The 9,754-nt window shown below is 38.5% G+C and overlaps 1 long non-coding RNA gene across 1 annotated transcript; it reads right to left on the bottom strand.

Annotated features, from left to right (window-relative positions):
* Window positions 1-1,271: 1,271 nt before the first annotated feature.
* On the bottom strand, window positions 1,272-9,322 carry LOC141488366 (uncharacterized). Its single transcript, XR_012468660.1, has 5 exons — window positions 9,242-9,322; window positions 7,577-7,611; window positions 5,451-5,657; window positions 2,537-2,640; window positions 1,272-1,366 (listed from the first exon to the last, which is right to left on the bottom strand). It is a non-coding gene; the product is annotated as an uncharacterized LOC141488366 (long non-coding RNA).
* Window positions 9,323-9,754: the final 432 nt, after the last annotated feature.

The raw sequence follows: 9,754 nt of genomic DNA on the forward strand, positions 1-9,754 counted from the left end.
TCTGATCCAACCCTAGAGGACAGCTACCAGTCTCATACGGTGCCTTGATCAGAAAGACTTGGGTCCCCACCCAGAGTGGCCCTGGCAAGTAGGTCACATGACCCACCTGTATTAGTAAGTGTCTGAGGTTGGATTCCAACTCAGGTCTTCTAACTCGGTCAACCCTCTATTCACTGCACCTCCTAGCTACTTTGAAGTACTTTGCAAAATTTAAGTCACTATTATTATGATCCATCCAGAATGGTCTAGTTGCTGTTCCTCACACAGAATGTGGCATCTCCTGCTGTGTTCCTATATTCCTTCTTCTCTAATTCTTAGAATTCCTGGCTTCTTTCAAGTCTAAACTCAAATCCAGTCTCCTACAGGTCTTTCTGGGTTAGCTAACTGCTATTGCCTTTCCCTGTATATCTTGCATTTATTTACTGTCTTGCCTTTCTTTGTATTATTAGTCTTAGCAAAGGGCCTGAAACCTAAGTAATCACATAATAAATGTCTGCGAGATGCATTGTTTGATTGTCAGTGCTTTTTAGTTTACAAAACCATTTCTTCCCTGCAGCCCCAGGTAGCTGATATGCAAGGTAGAAGCTAACCTCCTCTATCACTTGAGGTGTTGCCAACAGTGGGGAGTCTGGAGCAGTGGGCCCTCCAAAGTTCTTGACAAGTCTTTAAATTGAAGGGTGGTCAGCAGGGGGTTGAGTACTCTCAGAAATAACCTGCAGTCACTAGTGCAGTTAGTCTGATTATATATCACCTTGTGAAAAACACAGGCTGAGGCTTGAATAACACCTGAATCAGTGCTATCAAGCTGTGGGGTTCCATAGTTCTGTCTGTAGTTTTCAGGAGAGGTGATCAAACAGGCTTGGCATCTCTCAGGATTTTCTCCCTCAAAATCTCTATCTGGTTCTGTAAACTGAAGTTTTCTCATCAAAATCTGTTCTAGCTGAGGCTTCTTCTGCCTGCAGACCTGCGTTATCATGGTCGTAATTCCCCACAACCGTGGGGAACTATCATAGGATATTACTTTTTTTAACTGCCTTAATTCTCATTGATCACGTAGATAATCCGGTGAATCATTCACCAGCAGAGAAATACAACAAGATAAAACAAAGGATAAAAAAATGGATGGAAACTAGGTTTCCTCAAAGCAAGGAGGCACCATAGGATGACAGACATATAGCTGATACTCCCTTAGGTGTCCTGGAGTCAAGCATTTCTTTTACAAATGAGGAAGCTGAGACCTTGTGAGAAAAGTTACTTGCCAGAGTCACACAGCTAACAAAGTATTTGAAGTAAAATTCAGATCCAGTTCTTCCTGATGCCAGTTAATTCACTTCATCATGTTGTCCTTCAGATAAGCAGTTGCTACCTTGAGTAGAGAGAGATGGAGTGGAGAGATGAGATCAGGTTGTCAAATAGACTGTTCTCAATGAGGAAAAAATAAGAAATCTGTATGGCATTCTGAGATCTGATCCTAGGAGCTTGCTAGATTTTGTTTACTGAGGGATTTCAGATTCTTTGCAGGTTTTATGAGCTTTACCACATGGGGCCTAGATCATAACTCTTCTCTCTATTTCTAAATTAGTTTTGGGAAACCCATCAAAAGTACTAATAATGATAATGCTTGAATAACACATCCTTTAGGCTATCTCCCAAAACTGAACTTATACTAACTGGTTGGGTTCCCAGATAGAACTGCTACCTTTTGGTTCAAGTGTTGTCTTTGAGTTCAGACTTCCTAAAACTATTTATCCCAATCCCCCACTATTGTACTTCTCTGTAATAGTTATCCAACAGATATAATTAGCTTAAAGCAATATGTTTTTGCACAACATTCCTCTCACTATAATTAACATAATGTGCATCATTCATTTTTGATGTCATGGTTTTCTTAGATTATGAAGAACAATCATCACATCATCATAGTCATTTATTAAAATGGCACAAGGGGGCTGTAAAACATCCTTACCCCACATAAACCTTGGTATATACTGTCCCACAAATATAGCATAGTAAAAACTCAGAGTCCAGAGAGAGGAGTGAAGTACATGTGTAGGGAGCATATATGTCCAAAGCAATTCTCACCTTTGGTGCTTCAAGAACCCAATGTAATTTCTCTCTTGTGGGGTTCTCATCCAACTCTCCCACAGATCTCCCTTATCAGTTGCTACTAATGTTTGTTCTTAGTTCTAGAAGAAAACCATGACATCAGGGAAGCGTTGCCAAGACAAGCAAGTGAATTGGTGCAAAGTCACCAACCTCACAGTCTCTTCCAGAGCCATCTGGATCCAGTGGTCAGATATGAATCAGGATGACCATCTCCAGGTCCTGGATGTAAGAGACTGTTGAGGGTTACAGAGAGGTCACTGCAGTCCTCTTGCCTGTCCAGGTTCATCCTTGGCCTAATTTTCTGGGTCTGCTCTCTGGATGTTCTCATCTGTTCCTTAAGTTTTGGCACTTCCTGGAGCATTGTATTAAACACTAAGCTGGTGATAGTATCTTGGGAGAAGTACTAGCCTGAGGAAGTAAACTTTATTACCTGCTGTCCACTAGCACAGATACATGTGTTTGATTTGATAATTGGAGAAGCCAAGTCAGTTGGAAGTAAACCAGGGACTAAGACGATATTTAAGCTCTGGTATTCTGTAAAATAAATGGAGAACTTGTTATTTTTGTCTCCAGCCTCTTCAACAAGTATTAGTGTATGAGGAACAGATAAGTTAGCCAGCAAGGCAAGTAACACCTGGATGAGAGGCCAATCACACAATAAGTGTCTGAGGTCAGATTAGAATTCAGATTCTCTTGACTCCAGGGCTGGTGCTCTAGTCATTGCTCTACCTAACTGCCCATCTTCTCAACTAGGCAGCTTGCTTGACCCTGCTTCTAATGTTTGCTAGTCTGCAGTTTAAAGCTCAATTACCAATTGCCATGAATTACCCCCATGAATCTATATCCTTGGCTTTCTTTGCTGCTCTAAGTTGGTTTCCCAACCCTTTAAGTCCAAGAAGTTCCAGGACTTAATCACAGGAAGTGAAGAGCCACAAAAAGCATTTCATCTTTATATCTCAAAACCTCATTAACATATCAATACCCTTTTGCCTCTGTTAAGTGTCCTTTGCTTTCTGTGACTATATCAACTACAGAGGAAGGCAAGGATCAATTGGTCAAAGACTTCAATGAGAGGCAATATTATTCAGTGGGAAAATTACTGAATTTGGAGGCAGAAGATGCAGATTCAAACTTCAGTGGTTTGCTTCTTACTCTATATGTGATCTTGAAAATGCCCTTGACTTCTTTGAGTCTGTTTGCCCTGTATAAAATGAGAGGATTGGATTATATAGCCTCTGAAAACCTTTCCGTTCAAAATATTTGTTTCTATTATTCATGATTATATATTTGTGGCTCCATTGGCATACATTATAATGCCTTCTTACCTTAGTAGAAGGTGGGATAGGTCCTTACAGCCAAAACAATTTTTCAGTTAATAGTATTTTATTTTTACCAATTACATGTAAAGATGTTTTGTTTTCAATATTCATTTTTATAAGACTTTGAGTTTCAAATTTTCCTCTGTTCTCCCCAAGACCCAAGCAATCTGATATAGGCCACACATGTAAAATCATATCAAACATATTTCAATATTAGTCATGTTATTAAAGAAGAATCAGAATAAAAGGAAAAAAAAACATGAGAAAGAAAAAAGAAAAACAAATTTTAAAAAGTGAAAATTATATGTTTTGGTCTGCATTCAAGAAACTAGTTCTTTCTCTGGATGCAGATTAACCAAAAATATTTATCAACTAGTGGCCAAATTTCTATCAACTTGTTGCTAAACCCACATAAACAAAGGCTTTTCAATTTGGTAGGATTCAGCAAACTTGTAGTCCACTGACTTTGAAAACTCAAAGTTGTCTACATACTCTGACAGGAGGAAGACTTTATTAGAATAACAACAACGACAACAATAACACCTTTTAGTTGTATGGAGTTTTAACAGATTACTAAACATGTTCCCACACATGTTCTAACTTCTACCATGACTTTTCCTTGCTCCCTAGCTTGAGATTTCAGATAGCACAAAAGAAGAATTAATGCTCCAGTCAAAAAACTAAAAGTCTACATTAAAAATTGATTAATACTGAAGAAAAGCCCAAGTAAGTTCTTGTATGATTCTAAACCATGCCCCTCAGTCCATCATTGCTATATATTGTTTTTATTTATCCCCATAATGCTACTTCCTTTCTCATGTATGAGAGACTGGTCCTTTGGTAAACATGGTTCCTATGGTACAGAACACGAGGCTGGATTCCATTCTTTTCCCATAAAAACTAGTCTCCCTTACATTAAAATAACTGGTTGAAAAGATGAAAAATCCTCACAGCTGTCCAACAGTTTTCCTATCTATATGCCCTGGTTAAGACAAAGCAAAATAGTTTGAATGTGATGTTCCATGGAAGCAGTGCTGGTAATGTTTAGCAAACAATTCTCCAAAATGCTTTTTAGTCCTCATTGTTTATATTTGCTATATCACCTTCTTAAGTCTGTAGACAATCAACAAAATAATAAAACAAACCCCATATGGTCTCCATGATATGTTTGCCCATTCTTGAGGTATAAATGTTCCTACTGAAAAATTAACAATTAGCTTTCTAGAACTGGTCCAAGAGGTTCCAGGTCTTCCCTTCATGGAGTTGTGTAGGCATAGTTGGAATGCAGACAAGTCTCTTCAATTCCCAGTAGCTACATTATAGTGTTGAATCTCAAGTGTGTCTATATAATGTGGAAATAATTAATCTAGTTACCTAAATAGACAAAAAAATTTTTTTAAAAGTTGCTTGGAATGATGTACAAAATACAGCCAGTTAATGTACCTGCTGTTTTCACTTTCCAGTGGGCCAGCTTTAATCAGTCATCACAAAAAGGAATTAATAGTCTGTGCTTGACAGACTTGTGGAAGCAATAGAGAATCTTGGACACAAGATAGGAGATAGCTATTCACCATGTGTTAGCGAGTAGGAACACGTGGGAGGCCTCCTATTAGTGTTTGTGGTTTCAGTACTTGGCCTAATACCCTTCATGGGCTTTCTCAGTGCCCAAGGGAAGCCCAACAGACATATTATACATTCATTGGGAATGCAATAAATACATATTAACATCATTTGCCCAGAGTTGGGTGTAATATTCTGGATGCAGGAGGACACACAGAACATTTGAGTAAATTAAATGACTATTTTGATTGTGGTAATCACATTTACTAGTAACATGGCCTAGGCCAATTTCCCATCTAACTGGATAATCCTCATCACAAAAACATAGATGCATGTTGGGTGATCTAGTGCCATCACAAGCAAACCATTTAACTCAAATAGAATTATGTCAAATTACCTGATGAAAGCAAGTTTCTTCAGTCCGGTTTCCTGATGTATGGAAATTTTTGACCCAAGTAGACTTACCAGTTTATCACAGTTCCTTTGAATATGGATTGGGGAAGCGTTTTTTGAGGGAAGGCACAGTGCCAAAGCCCTACTACATTAACTTGACCTCATCGTTTTCACTAGTGAGCCCCAGGTTTTGGCTCTTGGGCCTCCTCTTCTGGTTTCTTCTTGCCATTGTCTCTCTTCTCTGAAATGGATTTCTACCAGTCAAGGTGGTCTGAACTCCTAATCAAAGAATAAATGAGAATGAGAGAGTGAAATCCATCTCCTTTTCTCCCTTGCCTTGTTCTTAGGGGAAAAGTACAGTTTTAAATCTGAATCAGACTGCTTTAGTGAGTAAAGTGATGTAATTGAAATTCAGAAGACCTGAGTTCAAATTCTAACTCAGACACTTCTTCGAGGAATCCATCTAATCTTTTGAATTTCAATTTATCTGTAAAATGGGGATACTATCAACATCTACAGAGTTATTGTGAGGATAGAGTGAAACAATGTATACAAAGTACTTTGAAACCTTACAGCACTATTTAATTATGAGTTATTATTGCTATTTAGGTTTTTTTAAAAAATAATTTTTAAGGGGTTCACTACGAAGGGAGCTTATCTTTAAATTCTAGTGATACTACCAAGAATCAAACTTGATTCTCTTTTACTTCCTTTTCCTTTGGGTAACTCAGTCCTCTCTTCCAAAACTTGTCCTTAGAATTAACCCCACTACAAACTCCTAGTTTTCTAGGAGAAAGGGAAAGTCATTCTTCCCCTTTCATAAGGAAGTAGAATCAAGATTTCTTCCTTTTCCCCCTCCAACCCCTCCCAGCCCTCAGTCCTGCAAGTACATTCTATCTGGGATCCTGGACCATGGTAATAGGTAGCTCCTGAATTCTCCAATCTCAAGTAGAGTTCATTGACAACTCAGGAGGATTTGAAGAATAACAGGTTCCATAGCAATCTTAAAAGAGTTCTTTCTCCTAACCAAGTTTTGAATGTAGCCAGAAAAGTGGCATCTACACCTCCCATTTCTCTCTGTTAATGGGATTTTACACTAGTGTATGAGGCATGATTTAGGAGATATTGTATATAGGTGGTAGATTCATACTTCTAGGGTGAAACTCTTGGGTCATTTCACCAAAGGTGAGTCAACAATTTTCACCCAAGACTTCCACTTTTTTTTGGTTTAGTAGTCAAGAAAAGCCTAAAATAAAGCTAGTGAACAGGTGAAAAGACCACTGGAAAGCTGGTGCTTGCAAGAAATTCTGTTGATTATTGGGCACAGGACAGTGCTAGCAGACAGGAATTTGGAAAGGGACCATTTGGCTCACTTGATGAAAGGACTATGGTCACAGGGTTAGGGTTTGCCTAATAGAAAATATTCTCTTTCATCTTTCACATTGGCACAGCAAAATAATGAGAGAAATGTAAACCCATCACCTCCTTGGCAAAACACCCTACAAAGTTAGTGCAGAAGGAACCTGGAGTTCATGTATGGTTCATAGTCAGAATTGGGGGTGAGGGGAGAGGAGAAAGATAGAGAGAAAGAGACAGAGACAGAGAGTCTGAGTCAGAGAGATACCCAGAGAGAAAGAGAGAGAGAGAGAGAGAGAGAGAGAGAGAGAGAGAGGAGGAGGAGGAGGAGGAGGAGGAGGAGGAGGAGGAGGAGGAGGAGGAGAGACAGAGATAGAGAGAAGAGGGAAGATATATAGATATACCTATATATATATATATATTTATTTATCAATCTATATAGATAGAGAGACAGACAGAATCAGAGACAGAGAGATAGAGAGGCTATATTTCTATAACTATATTTCTATCCATCCATCACCTATCTATCTATCTATTTATCTATCTATCTATCTATCATCTATCATCTATCTACAGAAAGAGAGAGATGAGGAAAGAGATATAGATATATATATATAGATATAGCTATAGATATGGATATAGCTATAGATATAGCTATAGAGATATAGATATATACAGAGAGAGAGACAGAGACAGAGATAAAAAAGAGAGAGGAAATATATCTATATCTATATTTATATTCATCCATCCATCTATTTATCTATGTATCTATATATCTATGTATCTATCTCTCTATCATCTGTCTACAGAGAGAGAGACTCTCTACATTTTTACAGACTTACTGATAAGACATCTTCTTTTCCCGTATTTGGTATTCCTAGGACCAAACACAAAGATTCTGTTCAGGTACATTCCATGATGAATATTATTGTATTTCTCTATCTCTCTGTTTCTGTCTGCCTGTTTCTGTCTCTGTCCTTCTGGATTTGTCTTTGTCTCTATCTCTGTCTTGAATGGATCTTCGTATCTCATTCAGATTGGAAGTCCAGTGACCATTTGCAGGTCAGATCCCCCACTGATGGTATTGGAACATAACCTGTTCAGTTTCTGATCTTTGACCCATTTGCCTCTCCTAGAACAACTAGCTCTCACCTACTCCCAAGGTTAGGGTTATAATATTGGGGTTTGACTTAGTGTAGATATCTGACTGATCTGTTTAGTCCTACTGCAGCTCAGAACCCTTGAAGTCAAACAATCCATTAGCCTCAGCGTCCTTAGAGACAGGAACTACAGGTATACCCCACTATCCCTGGCTGATCATTGTTTCCATTTGCCCTTTCTTTTTCCAAGGATAGAAGCTTCCCCACTTGGGAGAAATGTTCAGCTTGAGGTTTACTGAACATTTGCCATAGTGCCATAGATTAGAGTTGGAATGGATTTTTGAGGGCATGGAGTTTAACCCCATAATGTTATAGATGATGAAACGTATGCCACTTAAGTGAGATGACCACAGGTCACACAGGTAAGGAGTGGCAGAGCTGAGATTTTAAACCTAGATCCTTTGATCCCATATCCAACATGTAGACCATCTCTCATAATGTGTCTCTGTTTTGAGTCTCAATGGCTCTTGGAGTCTCTTATGACTCTAACATTCTTTGATTAAATGATCTGTTGTGCTGCAAGAGTAAGGGATAATAAAGGGAAAGCCTGAATGTTACTCAGGAAAATAAAAAAAATTCTAAAATTCCTAGAGGAATGGTCTCAACACATTGTATACCCGATGGAGAGTACAATAGGTGATTATCCATGAGTCACATATGAGAAGTTGAATGGACTTCAATCTGTACCACTGGATAGAATGCCCACATGAATAATATTTTCTGATCCAAAGAAGAATTGAATGTTATACCTTCTCAGGTGATCTCCAATAAGATATTGTATAATTTAGAAAATACATTGGGGGCAACCTCTCTACAGGAGAAAGTAATTCATCTAACTAGATTTGACATTCATTTTCCAATATAATTGGTATATTTTTTGAAATAACAATGGGGAATAAACATTATATCCATAAAATTAAAAGTAACCCTTCAAGCACATGTGTCATTTTGATAGCTAGAAAGTATTTTTGCAGCCATCTTAAATAATCAAACCAGATGAAATTTTTGTTGCCCTTTCCCTTTCCCCCCCACAAACCCATGTAATGGAACCTTCTCAGAGCATATGGGTGCTCTGAAAGTCTGGCTTTTAGTCATATATGATACATCTAGTGAGAGTTTCCTAACTTGGGCTGCTGAGCCCAAAGAGTTGATGATATTAGATCCCTATCTAGTAAAAGAAGGGGCAGCTCCCTGCTGGAGATACTACATAGTAAGATGTGGCTTCATTGAAGGGTGGAGGGCAGTCTTTCTCTCCCCCAAGATAGGGCAGCTAGATGGCACAGTGAGTAGAGTTATCCACCTTAGAGTCAGGAGGACCTGAGTTCAAATTTTTCCTCAGACACTTACTGGTGTGACCTTGGGCTAATCAGTTAAACTTGCCTCCTAGGAGTCATCCTGTTCCATATCTGCCATTTGGACTCAGATGACTCTAGAGGAGAAAATTAGTCACCTCCTAACTCCAATCCAATTCATTTGTTTGTCATGGCATCATCTCCCTGATGTCATAATCTTCAAGAATGAAGGACAAGATAATGGCAATGGAAACCACTGTTTGTCATATGAATTGGAAACTCTGGGGTTATCATTTTCCTTTTTCTTTCAATAGATTTGTGGATTCATAGGCTGTAGGAATTCATAGAACACAAGGGTCACTAGAACAATCAAGATGAACTATTTGATCAGGACAATGTGCAGTGCAGAGGAACACTGTTGATTGGCAATTTTACAAGAATTGCTGTGTGTCTCTATAGGGGTTCATTATTGACTTCTCAGCTGACCTGTGCTAGTCATAATAATTGAGCTTCTGAATTCTGTTCTGGTTATTCTGTTATACATGTTATGGTTCTCTTAGGCTTATCA

This window comes from Macrotis lagotis, chromosome 1 (assembly GCF_037893015.1).
Source record: "Macrotis lagotis isolate mMagLag1 chromosome 1, bilby.v1.9.chrom.fasta, whole genome shotgun sequence".
Classification (NCBI taxonomy): Eukaryota; Metazoa; Chordata; class Mammalia; order Peramelemorphia; family Peramelidae; genus Macrotis; species Macrotis lagotis.